Source organism: Passer domesticus, chromosome 4 (genome assembly GCF_036417665.1).
Source record: "Passer domesticus isolate bPasDom1 chromosome 4, bPasDom1.hap1, whole genome shotgun sequence".
Lineage (NCBI taxonomy): Eukaryota > Metazoa > Chordata > Aves > Passeriformes > Passeridae > Passer > Passer domesticus.
This window is the reverse complement of record NC_087477.1, coordinates 42,697,344-42,714,573: the sequence shown is the minus strand read 5'-3', so window position 1 is coordinate 42,714,573 and position 17,230 is coordinate 42,697,344. Positions and strand designations below refer to the sequence as shown.

General features: G+C 35.9%; 1 long non-coding RNA gene across 1 annotated transcript in view; it reads right to left on the bottom strand.

The window, feature by feature from the left end:
• LOC135299086 (uncharacterized) overlaps positions 1-17,230 on the bottom strand; it is a 53,289-nt gene that overhangs the window by 13,865 nt on the left and 22,194 nt on the right. Inside the window, exons 2-3 of the long non-coding RNA XR_010361141.1 lie at positions 5,320-5,440; positions 2,504-2,619 (exon numbers count right to left, since the gene is read on the bottom strand). This is a non-coding gene — a long non-coding RNA (uncharacterized LOC135299086). The remainder of the gene's footprint in view (positions 1-2,503; positions 2,620-5,319; positions 5,441-17,230) is intronic.

Below are 17,230 nucleotides of genomic sequence, written 5' to 3'. Positions count from 1 at the left end.
AAAATACACAATGTATAGTGAGTCAGAAAAGCAAATGTGAGTAATCCGTCCTTCTCAAATGTTTGCTGCTTGTGAGAGACTGCGATGTTAATGGTTAATGGATCAAATATTTAGCCATTTGTGAAGGTGGTAGGGTGCTTCTCTGGGACCAGATTTGCAACCCCAGATGGGCAGGAGGAGAGGTTTTGAGTGTGTAGTGGCACTGGTCTCCATAAGGCAGAGGGGTGAACACTCGCCAGCAGAGGCTCTGGAGTTTGAGCCAGAAAAGGAAAATGGATGATGGTAAGCAGATGGGATAGTGCTTTTTATCATGCCAGTGTCTTGCCCAAACCCAGCCTGGGAAAGGTCACATCCATATGGGACATTCACATTTACACACATAAGCTGGAGAATGTTCATCCCTTCTCACTGGGCATAGGTGCCTCAACTGCACTAATGTGAGAGGCAGACTTAGAAGGGCTCATTAACTATCAAAAACCCCAAAGCACCCCCAGACTCATTTCTGGGGCATTCCAGCAGAGGACTGTGCATGATCCACAGTGCTGCAACAGCCAGAGTAAAACTTCCACCCAGGGGAGATAGTGGGGTGCTTCCCATCTAACTTCAGTGTATTTTAACCAATTGGGTTTGTGCTTCACGGGATTTCCCCACGCCCGGTGGATCAAGATTGCAACCATTACTTTAGCAAACAGACATTGAAACTGCAACAATCAAGTTTCATCTCTGGATCAGGAGGTGATGATGTCTTCCTTCTCTTATCCTTTCTTTCCCCCCACCCCCCGCGCATCTTCTGAAGTGCTATTTTTATTCCTTTATATTGCTGCATTTCTGTAGATAATAACAACCAAAATGGCTACATACCTGCTTTCTATTGCAACAAAACTGTACTAAAATAAACCATATATATATATGTTTATTTATAAACACCAGTCATTCAGTGTCATTTCACTCTAAGTGAAACCTAAGGGGTGTAGTAGACCCCCCTGAGGAATCTAATGCAAGAACCTGAGTTACCCCCACTGACAGGGATGGGCTGTAACAGTGCTCTGTTCAGAAACCTCTCCAGTGTTTAAAAGTTTATTAAATTAAACATAATGAAACAAACGGAAACCTGTTATGCTTTATTAATTAACAGGAAATGTCAAAATTAAGTGCAGTAATTACTTGAAATTTTGTGATTGTTTATTTGCCTATTTCAAATGACTTTTAGGGAAATAATAAATGCAAGTGAAAGGCAGATTGCCTCCTGGAGAGGTATCTCACTTTAAATGCCAGTGAGATGGAGAAAAAAGACAGAGTGGTTTCATGAGAAAACAATAGGTATTTTTTCCTTCTATTTCCAACTAGCATTTGAAATAATATAATGGAAAAAGATATTTTTAAAAAGTATTTGAAACCTTCAAAACAACTGAAGAGTTGTACATTTAACTTCTGAAGAGATTTACATCGAATGCTTCCATCTTTTTCAAGTCTCTTAAATACTTTAGACTCTCTCTAAAATAATTCTATCACTAGACCCATAGGCAGAGATCTTTCTAAGGTGCTACACATTTGAAGTCTTAAAAAGAGATGATTTGGAGCTATTTCCCAAACCTGATTTCAATCATAGTCATATTAGAATATGATTTCCACTATATTGGCTGACAATATTTAACATTTCTACTTCTAAAATAGTTCAATATGGACAGTTATGAAAGCATTAATATATAATCTTGTATCTTAATAGTTGAGCACAGAGATTAGCATGGAGCATACAGATGAGAATAACATGAAACAGAAACTGTGAGCTTGAGTTGTCAGTAGGTATTATCAAATCACCTTTAACTCTGTCATTGAGAACCTCAGCACCTTGGTCTTCCATTTTATGGGTACTAACTGATTTGCAGTGTTACCAAGTGATTTTGGGAAGCACATAAGGTAAATACACTAGACAGTATATACATAAAAAAAATATGTGTATGTCTAGTATTAAAAATCTTTCCATGAAAAGGTTATCAAGAAACAGAAGAATATATAAAAGTTTCAGGTTTGCACAAAGCACTGTAACTCTAAAAGTTTTTTGCACCATTTATAGAAACATCAGAAAAATGAAGCACAGCAAGGATCTCTTGTCATTAGTTACAAGACCAGGATACCACACAGTAGCAGTAATACCGTGAGCTTTGAAATGACCACATTGTTACAGCAAAATACCACCTGGTATTTTCCCCTGTTTCTCCATAAATGACATTTATACCAGAGTTGCTCTAATAACCTATTCTCAAAAGGTGAAAACACTAAGCAGATGTGGGTCAAAATGCATTGTTTATATGGCATGTCTATGTTTCAGACAGGCAAATTATTTTCCCTTACTGACATTACTATACTGTGAGGTAAAAAAACACAGATTAATAAAAAATCACCAACAGAACAAACAAACAAACAAACAAAGCCAAGACTTTACCATGAACCAGATATGCATTTTATAATATCAAAAGCTGAGATTCACATTTGTAAGCCATACCTCTGTTCCCATTATCAACAATTGCAGAATTAGTAAAGGTTACATGTCTTTTTTTTTAAACACAGTGTTTTGTAGCTGCTGCATTTACACCAACAGGACAGTTCTGTGTAATTTACCTAGAAAAAAAACAGAGCAGGGATAAATACTTGGCTGACAATCAGAAGACTTAAGTTTCAGTCATCAGTGTGACAAACAGGTACTGTGAGGCAAGATCACTTGGATTATTTTTATTCCCTTCAAGTATTATAACTGTCCGATGGTTATCTCTCTGAATAGAGTCAAATATATGAACGAACCTAAAAATACAACCTAAAATGACAAGAAGTTACAAATTATTACAAATTGTTTCAAATATTACAAATGCCAAAAAGTAAACTTAAGACACTGCAGCCATGGGGTCTTTTTCTGCACAATTAAATCACTTAGAAATAGATTCTTACCTATAAATATAACAAAGTCTTTGAATATCATCCAGACTAAGTGATGGATAGGTTTTCAAGTGCTGCAGTGACCACTTAGGCAAAATAAATTCTCCTTCTCTACCCCCTCAGAATCTAGTGAGGTTTTTTCTCCTGAATTTCACAGTTTTCCCATTTCTCTCTAGACACTGTAAGCAATTATAGCCAAAGTTTTAGAAAGGGAAAGTCTCTCCAGATAACAGGCAATTGCTGCTGCTAAAAGTGGCACTCATTCTCCCAACCCATTCTCTGTTAAATTGGCTCAGCAACCTCGTGAAATTTCACCTTAAAAGGACAATTAATCCTTTGACCCAATAAAGTTGAGCCCTTAATCCATACCATATCACTTCAGGAACTCAACCACGTTGAACTGTTCAATGAACTGTGATCTTAGTCTTTCTTCATTATAACTCCTTTTCAGTTAATTTATAGTGAAATATTTGGACAGATTGTTACAATTATCTACCTTCTACTACCAGGAGTTTTTTCTGCTTCTCTATGAATGACTCCTTATATTCATAGTTATTTACACAGAAAAATTACCTGTATTTTACCTGTACCTTTAACTTTCATTTTTTCAATATTCTGCCTATAATTGTGAAAAAATCACTCGCTTTAATTTTTACACTGGTTTTAGTTTCAATGCTAAGAATGAATTCTTGATTTAGTAAGCTATATAAATTCAAGCTAGGTTCTAAACATCTGGGTTCATAGATTTGGGCATTTTTGTTTAACATTAACCCTGAAGCAGCAGGAAGTAAATTTACTCCAGAATAAAACTAGTATATTCCTAGTAGTGTCAGAAACCAAAACATTTTACTGGGACTGAAAAAAAAAAAAAAAAAAAAAAAAGGTAACCCCCCCCCAAAAAACCAAACAAACAAAAAACCAAAACCAACCAATCAAAAAAACCCCACCAAACTTCATCATGTCTTAGCCCACATGTGGATCTCTTGCATTAAAGATGTATTAATTTATTTATCACAACACTATTGAGACTTCTGGCTATTTCACCTCACTCGAATGAATGTGACAATACCTGCATGTGTCTTCTCAGTCTTGGAGGTTTCTTGTTTGACTTAATTTTCAGTGGTAGCCACAAGACAAGGGAGTATATATAACAAAGTAGCATTCTTTATAGACAAGTCTCTGAGCTATTCTTGAATAGTGAAGAACAAGTAACTTAGTTGTCCTGGCTCCTATTGTTCTAGGGAGAACTGTTGCTAAATCTTTTGATATGGGATAAGTCAGATCTGTTTAGTGAATAACTACTGCCATCTCCTTATCTTTTTGAATGCCACTTTGTCACTTTTCATGTTATTGAGATCACACTAAGATGCACTGCTCTGAAGACATTGATAGGGAATTTAGTTTTGGGGTTTTTTTCTTATACGATCTTGGCATGAAATTTTTATAATTGGTAAATCTGTATTAATCCTTTCTGTGGATAACAACAAGGCAGAGTGAGCAGTTCTAATAAACTCTATCACAGCAGCAATCATTTTATACTATTAAGCGTCTTGCTTCAGTGATTCGTGTCAAACCAGGTCTGTTTCTCACTTGAATAAATAACAAAGGGAAAGACACAAGATAGAAATGTAGAATAATTGACAATTTTCTCAGGGGAAAGAAGTAACCTTTGGAAAATTGAGAGGGTCTGTGGTTTAGCATACTTATTAATGAATAATCATTAATTGAATCACTAGAAATGAGAGCAAACATTATGTTCAAAAAGTCGCCAATGATACAAAGTTATTCAAATTGGTCAAGACAAAGTGTATTGATTTTTAACAAGTAAGAAAACAAGTTAAATTTTTAAATAGTTTTTAAATCACTTTTAATGGTTATTGATAAGAAAGAATTTTCTGTTCTCATATCCAGAATCTAGTCATTTTCAATAAAACACAATACAATCAGAATCTTACATTTCTGAATTTCAACTCAACTTATCATTTCATTTTTCCATTTCAAACTTTACCTTTTAGGATGCAGTGGCATGGCCCTGTATACTAGGGAGTGCTTTAACTGTTTAGAGCTAATGATGGTGATGATAGGATTGAGTATTTATAGACCAACAAGGCAGAAATGTTGGTGGAAGTCTGTTATAGACAATTTATGACCTTTGGAAGAAGGGGAAGACATCTTAGGAGGACTCCAAGTTCTTGTGAGGTTATGCTGGCATAAAGTTAGAAGGGGAAAACCCCAACTAGGACTTATCTGGTTACTGCCATTAAAGACAATAAAAATGTTTCTATCAATACATTAGCAACAAAAGGAAGGCTAAGGAAAATCTCCATCCTTTACTGGATGCAGGGGGAAATACAATGACTAAGAAAAGGTGCTTAATGCCTTCTTTACCTCAGTTTTAATAGCAGCACCAATTGCTATTTTGTAGCTACTTCTGCTAGACATGTCTTGACTTTCCCACAGGTTCAAAGAAAGCAGGATACAGAAGGATTGAGAAATTTGGACAAAGTGGCTGAAAGAGAAGAAAACATGACCATAGTAAGTCAGTACGTAGAAAAACAAAATGGTGATTAAATCACACAACTAAGGCAAACCACTCATGAAGTTTTGGGATGGAAGAAAGGAGGTATCATGTTCAGTGTATGTGTGTCACATTGCTTGAGTCAAAATGATGAATTTTAGGAATGCTGAAACAATGAGAATACAATGTCTGGGAGAAAATTCTTCCCCTAGCTGTATATATTTCAATCATTCTTTTCTTTACTCCATTTGCTCTGCTGTCTCATGTCTGAGATGTATCAAGGCAGTAGAGAATCACCCGTGGGCAAGATCATGAGGAGCATTTGAAGACCAGGCACAAAAACAAACACAGAGAAATGACTTTTCTGTGAACCACACAATCTAGAACTAGTAAGAATGCTCTGTTTACTAAAAAGGTGTTCTAGAAACTCTCCTTCGCAAAGCAGCAGACAGTTACAGTTTATGACCTAGATGTGCATATTACTCTGCTCACAGTGACATTTATTTCCATCTGCTGTTTCATTATTCATTGCTTCAACTGTGTTATCATAAGTTGTTTGTGGACTATTAAGCAGGACAAAACTGGGTGAGAAAAGCACAATTACCTAGCTTAGCTGGGTTTATGAGGAGGCAACAGTGTGATTTGGAGATTATATGCATGTTCAGATTCTAGTGTGCTGTTCTAAATTCTCATGGAAAAACCGTCATAGAGAAATCTCTTTATAGGTTTCAGAAGCAGGGGAGAAGTCAATAACTAGGAAATGACATCTGAAACAGCACATTCTCAGGACCTGCAATGTCTGCTGTGCAGATCCTGAAATGTATTCTAAAACCAAGTGATGCTGCCTTCCTGTGCAATCTGTAAATAATTTGTGACATATATTTAACCTATTTATGTATAAAGATCTTGTGGAGGAGAGAGGATTGTTTGTACTGAAGTACCTCAATATATTTATTGCTGCAAATATACAGTATGCAATAGCAACAAAACTGGGAGGTATCTCAAAATAAAATAGTAGACTTCTTGTCTAATGATTTTTGAAATGCATTAATGTTCTTTTATTCTATTATTATTTTGAATAACAGTGTATACATTGTCAGAAAGCAACATTTCAAAGTACACTTTCAGTAGTACTAATTTATCTTTCATAAAACTCACTGGCAAAACCCTAACAATTTTTGTGGTAGTAGTAGTATAACAACAGCTGAAATAAATCCTATTTTCTGAACCACTCTCTCTTTTATTCCTTTTATTAATAGTACTTCTTTGTTTTCTCTTGGCTTATATTGAAGCACTCACTGATGAAATATATTAACTTTATTTAGAAGTCTCACAGTTAATTTATCAAAGAAAATTATCCAGGAGTCATAGCAGATAGGAATTAAAGCACTTGTTTTTCCTTAACTGTGCCTGAAGACAGAAATCAACTTGACATATCTATAAGCAGTCACTTCTTGAAGGTTTCCAAAGTGGAAAATCCAAACTTTATAGGCAATTTATTTCAGTTCTTTATTATCTTCACCCTTAGGAAGTTTCCAATAATATGTAGTAGAAAACTTCCTCACTGAAAACTGCACTGTATAATTCTTGCCTGATCTTACCTCACTATGATGAATAGTTCCCTTCAATTTTCCTGCTGCCTTTTTTCTCTTCTCTTTATATTAGATAAGCCCAGTTGACTTAGCTCTTCCTTCTAGGAAGAACTCTAATAATCTCACTGAAATGTTTTCCCTTTTTTAAGGTGTAGTCTATTGTTGTAGTATATTCTGTACTCTGACCAGGTTGGACAGACGTTATATGCCTCATCACATGAAATTCACCTATCCCTAATTTTGGGAAATTGATTCTAAAATATTGTGCATACAAGGGGTCTACCCATGCTCAAAGTAATCCTACACATTCTCAGTGACTGAATGGCACTGATAAAACTATAAAGTAAAATCCTTTCTCTTACATCAAAACTGAAATAACGTATGGTTCAGTAAGAAATTCCAATTACTGTGGTTTACATATAAATATATTGATGATTGCCATCTTGATCAGCAGTTTACAGGTACAATTCTGATTCTCATAGTAATTAGAAGTGCAAATACTATCAGTCTGACATCTATATTTAAGTAGCTACAAATAATTCTAAGTGTCCTACTATTAAATCCATACAAAAGAGAAACAGAAGGAAATACTAAGCTCTGCATGCTGATGGGCTCCTCTTCTGTTACTATGGAAACCACAGTGGTCCTCAAAATAGGCCAGGTACTTCACCCTCCAGTCAGATAACATTTAAAATTTTGTTTGGTCTTTACTAGCTGGATAACAGAAACTCAACCCTCAGACAAAATTAAGTTTTTATGTTCTCTAAAGACTCTGAAATACAGAATAAATTTGCCCATATAACAACGATGATTTCTAAAAAGGGAAAAAATAAATGGTATCTGATTGGTAAGGCTTTTTAAATTTAACTTACCAGTTTAAATTAGTTGGAGAAAAGAGATTTTATTTCACCACAAACTTGTCATTTTAGAATTTCTCCCTGATATATTTTTCAAGTTTATGTCAATCTCTTTGTTTTAAAACAGGACCCTGTTAGACTTAGTCATTAAAATAACTCATCCCTAAGAGATCACCACAAATTTGAGGCAAAATCTTGCAGAAATACCTGGTTGGTATTCTGAAGCTGAAATGCAAGTGTCCTCTGTCTTCGGATAGATTAAACTTCTAATTTCCTTCCACCATGGTAGAGGGATTCAAATTCAATGTCATTTGATATAATTCTAAACCATATAATCAACTTATCCAAAATACTTACCAGATGATACATAAAGTTCTTTAAAAACTCTTAAAAGAATATTGCATCCAATTAGAACCATGATTAATGAACTACACACATATTCAATTTTAAGGGATTAAAACCATAATTTTTTTAGTTATTGATTTCCAACAGAAAATCAATTTATGAAATTCCTTTTCAAAATTAAGGGTTTTGCTTGAGGAAGAATATTTAACATCCTAAGTAAGATGGAGATTTGATGTATTCTGGTTCATTTTTTTATGAAAAGAAAGGTGAAGAATATGCTAATGACTGTAGTGGCAAGCAAGCAATATATGATAGCTCAGTCATGATATATGAAGAACAGGCTAAAGGTTGAAATTTGCAGAGAATTACCAACATGTATAAACCAATATAAACCAAATGCACTCCTAATCACTGATAAAATATTTTAGATCTCCACTTTCATGCAGCTCTTCTAAGCATTTATTTTCTAAGATAGCAGCAAGAGATAATTAAATTGCTTTGCGTTTATTTTCTACTTTTTGTTTTTGTACCAGTCCTGCAAACAGAGGTATGTACACCACTCTTACATGGCCCATCTCTTTGAAGTTCTACAAATATTTTGCAGCAAATAAAGATCACAAAAACTATATTCTCATTGTTTTCTCTTCTTTATGACAGGCAATTTAAAAGCCAGAAACGGGTTTTGTAATACTTTCTAAAGGGCTCTATTTGATCATATCTGCTCCTAATCCTGTCTCTCAGTGGCAAAAGTACCTCTAACTTCAGTAAGGGAAGCACTAGGTCAGTCTTGAGCTCTTGGGCAAATTTCATTCTGTCATACCAAGCAAACTGGATGTAAGCACCAGGCAGACCAGAATGCCCCTGAATTTTATACAGACAAATGGCCTGAGTTTGTTAAGTGTGGGATGAGTTCAATGCCTTCAACAGGCATCATATTCATTAGTGCCTTATGCAGCTAGAAAGAAACGAAAGAAAATTTTCATTAAAAAAATCATACAGGGAATTTTGTCCAAGGTTGGAAATTTGGATATTTTTGTTTGTGTTTTACATTTGATGCACTCAGTAAAATTGGTAGTTGCTAAAATTCAGTCAAAAATATACTCTAATTTGTTGAGGCTATCCAAATCTGTGGACACAATTCTCAAACCCATCCTGGTACTGTAAGCTCAGATATCTGGTCTCACAATATGCTTTTTAGGTAGTCATGTCCTAAAATACAAATCTTACTCTGGACTGCACAACATATTGATTTATTTGAGACACAGAAGAGAGAGTTTTGTTTGGCTTGGACTGTTCATGCTGTCGTTTAGCCACTTGCCTGAGACTTTGCCTTTACAGCCAACTTCAATCTAGAAAGCCTTACTGCCAATCAGTCATGGGGTGAAGTTGATGGAAATTCCATACAGACACCACTAGTGAGAAACAGCAAAAAAAGCTGATCAGTGGGAAATATTGAAACATTTCAAGGAGAACTATTTTTCTAGAAATGACACCACAAATGTGAGCATACTACCAAAAAACCCACAAGGCTATTAATTGATGAAGATGATTTTGCTTTTTGGGGAGTTTCTGGTTTTTCACTATATCATTTCATGCCTGAGGAAAAATGAGACTGAAAGAAATTGCCAAAGACACTAATTAAACATTGTCAAGCCTTAGACAGAAATTTTTAAAAGCTATCTCAGGACACAGCTAGCATAATGCAGACAAAAACCAAAGGATTAGAATTTGTTAAGATGAAGAATATCAAAGACAACAAAATAATACAATAAAAAATTAACAAAAAAACCCCAATAAAAATCACCCAGATATAGAACTTAAGAGAATAGGTGTTGGATATTTACACTTACCTTATATCACATATTTAATATTCAATGTATTAATTGCATTTATAATAGCAAAACGTTATTATTATGGTGCTAAAGAAATTCTTTGGATTGTTGAAATTATTTAGTCCTCAACCTCAACATTTATAAGTAAAATATGGAGACTTACAGTTTATAGAATAAGTTCCAGTGTACTTTTTTCCCCTGAAGTAACATATAATTGAGCAGGAAGGAAAAAAGCATTATGTAATCCAGCTAATATAACAGCTAAAGATTATAACTTATTGGCAAGAAAAGGTTTGTTTTGATAAATTTTTGAAAGGGAGTAGAAGCAGCAGGAATATGTGAGCTTTCAAATTCCAGTTGCTATAGCAACTGGTGGTATTTTTAGCCATCATAACAATTTAACAATTGTAGAGAATATCAGTGCTGCTCTCTCCAAATATCAGTGCTGATCTTTCCCTGTTTTTCCAAATAGAAGCCTGTATGTTGCTGCAGCACACGAAATTCTAAACAGTGTTTTCCACATATGGAATAACTTGAATGACATTTGGCCAGCTTTGCCTCACCTTGCAGGGAAAACATGAAAAAAAAAGAGGCTATAATCATTTGGCTTTTAAATACAATTATAGAAGAATTAGGATTGAATCTTAGAACGTTATGGAATTCACTCCTTTTTGAACCAGTTAGGCTTTTTTTTTTTCTCCCTCTGTAGGTATTGGTAGTCACAATTTTTCCAATTTTTATGTCCTTTTAGGACACATGTGTCTCATTCCCTAAAGTTTCCTCCCCATTATACAGCTCACAATAATTTTCTAAGTCCAAATTTCTTTTACATAAAGAAGTCACTCAGAAGAAGGCAATTCAAACCATAAACCAAAATTATCCAGGGTCACACAGAGGCCACTCTTAATTCCTAATGGAAAGACAAGATGCCTTTTAGATTTGTTTCAACTTCCTTCCTATTTCTAGTCCTTCCAATGGGCCTGATTATGGCTGAAATCCAGATTCCAAACACCTGCAGAGTAGAGCAAAACAGTTGCTTACATCAGTCTATTACTTCCATATATATAAAATGTATGTTAAGTTGTGGCTTTTGAGTAAGGGTACAATTTATCTGTCCTTAACCAGATGCACACGGCCCAGGAGTCACAGCCTGGAAAATATAAGAGTAGAACTCAACCAGTCTTGATGCCAGCAATAAAAATCTCAGAAATGCACCATAAAAATGTAGAAGCTACAATTTCTTTCTTCCATAAATCCCAACTGATACTCAAGGCAATCCTCATGAGCAGAACATGTTTATACACTACCTAAACCTTAACCACAGATTAAAAGAAAAGGAAACAAAAGCTAGGGTGCTACTTTACATGTTGCTTTTTCCTTTAAACATAAACACACACTTAACCAAAATAACATCCTCTGAAACACAGCTAGGCTGCCCCAGCTAAATTCCAAGAACACAAAGGACAGAACTGAAGGTACCTACAACATTGTTGCAGTGGAAATAAAAAGAACCAATAGGTGTGTCTGGCCTAATTTTATGTTGACCTGTAATACTTCTGCAGATGATGCCACAAAAAGCAAAGTGCATTATAAGACTTGCATATATTTATTACGGCCACAGAAAATTACAAGGCGAAACTGTGTATGAAATAAGATTTCTTTTCTAACGTATGTATGTATTTTTAAGTTCTAAAATGGTATTGACCTAAAAACCAATATATAATTTACATCCAATTTTAAAAACAGCCATAGCTATTTATCTTCTGAAATAATCTGAATAAATAATAGAGGCTTTTGTCCTCAATTAAAATGAAATATTAAACACTCTCGGGATGTTTATTAACAAAATTCCAGGGCAAACCAAAGGCTACAAAGGGTGAGTATATTTTGTATGTCATACATGTGCCCTCGCATTTCTCAATTCTTTTTACTTTTAAGCCTCTTCAGTAAGCAAAGCCCAGCGCAATTATGCAGACAGTGCATAACCCAGACTGAAGTTATGCATTAGCCTGCTGTTGCATGTGGTCATATTACCCTAAGGGACACTGTGAATAGGGATTTGGAGTCTTTAGTATCTAGCAGTTTATTTTTATATGGGTACATGGTCTGTAACCCAGCCTGCAGCCAGCAATTTCTTGCAATATCTGGTCAGCAGCCAAAGTGAATTGTCATCACCCACAACCAATAACCCATTATGCCTAAATTGTCTTGGTCTCAGGGTGCTGCCAAGCACAGCACTCTGCTGTTTCTGTTGCAGAAACCCAGGAGTAAACCCCACCAAAGGCAGCCAGGTCACCCACACGTGCAGGATCCATCCCCTGACTGGGACTCCAATCCCTTGGCTGGTCAAGCCTTTTGCAGCAGGAGGTCACCAGGCTCCACATCTTTCAGCTTCAAGCAAAAGCTGCACTTTGCCTTTCAAATGCATGGCAAATGTAGGTCTACTATTACTTTTTTCCAGCACAAAATTGTATTTCCTGACTTTTCACATAGGTTAGACTGAGCTTTTTGAAAAAACTATTTTTGACACAAGAAAGCACAGAAAGAGGTTATTGAGAAATATAGTCAAAGACCCAGTCAGCCAAACTAATCTGTGAAGCTCAGTGAACAACATCATACAATAATTATTTACTGAACTTAAAATGAATTCACTTTGTTCCTGGATGAATCTGCTGTGTTTACTTTTTTCAACAAAATGCTCAAGTTTTACTTTTAGGAAACAATATCAAAATTTTGAAGAACAGCTTAGGGTTTGGTGGGTTTTTTTTGTTTTGCCTCCTGCACTGAGCACGCTCCATCTTCTTCACAATAAGTACTGCTTCTTGGATGAATTCTCACATTTGGAAGCAAACTAACCCAGATGGATCTGTCTACATGAGTAAGGCAAGTTTGGCAGGAAGATATTTGCACATAGTGGTAAATTAGTGAGGGAAGAAAGCACATCATCAAATGTGGTTCAATAAGCCAAAAAATAACCTGATCTCAGATTTTATAGTAAAATAAATATACATACAAATATACTTATTTTCAGCAAAATTATTTTAAAATGTATCTGTTCACAAATTAAATCATAAATCAGTCTAATTTTAACCGTTTTTGTCATAAAACAAGGAACAGTGCAAAAGAGTACAAAATTCTATAATTCTTTGTTCCAGAGTTATGGGGAGGTTGCTGACTTTTTTTATTTTATTAATATCTAAAGTTCTTTCTGAAGTCATCAGGTAAATAGAAAGCAAGAATATCATATGATTTAGGCAAGAATTCAGAACTACCAAGCATAATAAGGATGGCAAATAGTCAATATTTAATTTGCACAGCAAGTTGCTTGCAGTCACATTCATGTGAAGAAAGAAAATTCTTTTCCAAAAATATATATTCAGTAGATTTTTACAATAAGGGCATCTGAGAGAGTAGTAATTCATATTTTTAAAGGAAAAATATTTCTCAACCACAAATTTATCAAATTTTCTATTTGTCAAAAGACCTACCCACATTACTTTTGTTTTGTTTTGTTTGTGGCTTTCCTTTTTTAAGTAGCACAACTATTTTCACAGACCAGGAACCTTATTTTCCAGGGCTAGTTTGTTCCCAAATCATGTAACTCCAAAATTTAACTCAAGGCCAGTATCAATGGTTTTGTGACAGGACAAATAACAGTTCATATCAATATTACTTTGAAAAAGAGATGGTTTTTAAAATCCTAAATCCAGGACCTGGGTTCCAGCTTCACTTACCGCTTCTTATCTTGGGGTTTCTTCTTTTCCATATGTTTGAAAATTGCATTTATACAAGAGGTTTATAGAGATAAGCATGCTAAATAGATGCCAATCACAGAGAACCAGAGATGAAAAACTGCAATGATTTGCATGTGCTATTAGCTTGTGCGAAGACACAATAAAATTGTCCCCAGTAAGTCTGACAGCGGGTTGTGAGACACGATGCTCCCAGCCAGAATATCTCCATTTTTTTCCAGGGGGTGTTGATCTACCTATTTGGGAGAAATATAAGCCATCCCAGGTAAAAATAAAATGCATCTCTTCAAGGAAACATAACATCACAGCACCAAACATTCTGCTTTTATGTCTTATCTTTTTAGCTCAGTCATATTTAAAGATCTCTTCAAGACAGATTAGGAAAACAGATATAGCAGAAAGGATTTTAAACCCAAGGCAACAATCATTAGCATTAAAAAGAAGAAAAATTTATAAATGTAAATATTTCAAAACAAAACTCCATGAATAAACAAAATCCCATATTTCCATGATTGTCCCACTTTTGTTTTTTAAGAGAACAAATAAAAGTTCTGTTACACAAAAAAAATATTCACAGCTGACTGCCAAACTGACATTTATCCGAACAGCATGAATCAAAGCAGCTTGTTTTGTCTTGCTTTCACTGAATTTTGGTTAAGAGTTTATTTTTCCCTTAGTTGTCATGGAAATATATACAGAAAAAATTAAAGCAGATAAAGCACTGCTGATAAAAAAATTAAGTTGTTCCTATTTGGGCTGTGCTGATTAATGCTTTCTGAGGTACTTAGGAGATTGTGGTATTCAATATTATTTGATACTAATTTGAAAGCATATTTTATGACACTAAGTCTTTATTAGTCAATTGTCAACGTACTATGGAAATGTTGATTAGTTTTCCCAGAATTCAACAAGGTATTTTACATTTTAGTATTTTTCAGCATTTGCAGTGAGAGTAAAAGAGAAAAAAGAGAGAAAGAGGGGCAAAGAGAAACAGAGAAAGACTAGGAGGAAGAAAGAAGCATAAGCTCACTATTTCTATTTATAGCTTTTAACACCTTTGTATTTTAATAATATTCCTTTCTCTAATATTCCTTTCTCTCTCTGCTACACCAATCTCTACAGAAGAATGGCAGTAAAAGCTTGAATTCACGCCATATTACACAGTTCTAGGTGTATTTCTGTTGTGTCCACTGGCGGGATTGCCTAACACCCTTCATGTGGTATGATAAACTGCAAGTTGGTAATTAAGAGAATATTCTGGAAAATGTCACAGCTTGGAGATGCTGCATCCTGACAAAAGGTAGAAGTGGCACAAGGATGTCATGACATGGGCTACATGGTGGGCATTACAAGGGACTCAGCTGCTTCCAGATATGAATGATCCCAGCTGAATGGCAACTTCAGGCTCTTAATTCTGGCATAATGCATGTGACACCTGTGAGGTGGACACTGTAACAGCAGATATGTCCTGAAGGGCACTGCCCAAGGAATAAGCAGATGGAAACAAGGCAGCCCTTGTGTGGGTCCCTTTAGATCAGCACAGTCAGTGGGGCCAGGTCTCTTATTCAAATTCAGCACGAAGGAGCTTGAAGCTGGGATTGATGGCTGGTATTTTGAATGGCTCATTAGGCAGATGAACGGTGTCACTTTCTACACTGCTAATGTGGCATTTCACTGGTCAGCAGGCCCTGATTAGTAAGCAGCACCCTAACAGGTTCCACTCCACCAGAGCACCTGAACACTTGAAATCAGACAGGAAAGCAACTCTAGTTGAAAATGTCAGATTCCAGAATTAAAGCAAATGCAGTATTAACCAAACCCTAAATATCAACATTTTAACTAAAGCTGGGGGTAGGAATAACCATATTCTTTTCAGGTTATTCAAAACATTTGTACTGACTGCAGTATAATTTTTGTATACCTAAAACTACATCAAATATACTTATTTTTAAACCACCCATTACATCAGTAAAAAACAACCTATTCTCAGTATAAAAATTCTCTCTTATTACTGAATATGTACATGTGAAAATGGACAGGAATTTGTTAAAATAATAATCTATTAAATCATATGTAATGTTATTCAAAACTCACTAAATCAGCTTTGGATCAAACACAAGTTTTCTTATTGTTTTACAGTGAAACAGTTTCTGGAATTACAACATGTAAGCCATGTCTGAAAGATTATTATTAACTTTCTATTATTTTATCAAATAAAGAAAAAACCCCAACACCCTGCTGGTTAGGGAAGACTGTAGATACAAGGGTCTCTCCAGGTGGGTATTATCATGTAGGGAAATGAGTAGATAATGATGGAATTGGTAAGAGTCATAATTACAGGATGCTAATAGTTGGCATTTTAATTATTTGTATTTAATTGAGAAGACAGTTGGAATTCGGGGTTGCATAAGTACTTAAGTGGCATAGATACTTTTAATTATACACTCATCATGCACCTTTCCATCATAGATTGTGCTCACAGGTACCATCCAAAGCATTTCAGAGTGCAAACAGGATACAGCTGGAGACACTTGCAACTTACCACTAACAAGATGTTGTCATCCCTGGTCCAAAGCTTGGTTTGTGCTCTTAACACTTGGTTTTAAGATTCACAGAGTCAGTTTGATAGGAAAAGACCTCTGAGGTCATCAAGTCCAACCTATGACTGAACACTAGTATGTCAACTAGACCATGGCACTGAGTGCCACATCCAGTGTTTTCTTAAACAGCTCCAGGAACTGTGACTCCAGCAGGTCCCTGGACAGCCAATATCTAATCACCCTTTTCTTGAAGAAATTCTTCCTAATGTCCAATCTAAACCCCCTTGGTGCAGTTTTAGATTATGTCCTCTTGTTTGGCTGCTGGTTGCCTGGGAGAAAAGGTTGACCCCCACCTGGCTACAGCCTCCTTTCAGGCAGCTGTACAGTGATAAGGTCACCCTTGAGCCTCTTTTCCTCCAGGCTGAACAACTCCAGCTCGCTGAACAACTCCAGCTCCCTCAGCTGCTCCAAGGGACTTGTGCTCCAGACCTTTCACCACCTCCATTGCCCTTCTCTGGGGCAGGACCCAGAGAAGCTTCTCACTACAGCACCTCAGTGACCCAGAACTGGACACAGGACTTGAGGTTCAGCCTCACCAGTGCTGAGTAGAGAGGGACAGTCACTGCCCTGGTCCTGCTGGCCACACTATTGCTGGTACAGGCCAGGATGCCACTGGCCTTCCTGGCCACCTGGGCACACTCTGGCTCATGTTCAGCCATCTGTCAACCATCACCCCCAGGTCCTTTTCCACCGGGCAGCTTTCCAGGCACCCTTCCTCCTACCTGTAGTGCTGCATAAGGTTGTTGTAAAGAACATAAAAATTAAATACAAAATGCATGTGTTTGCTAAAAAAAAATTAATTG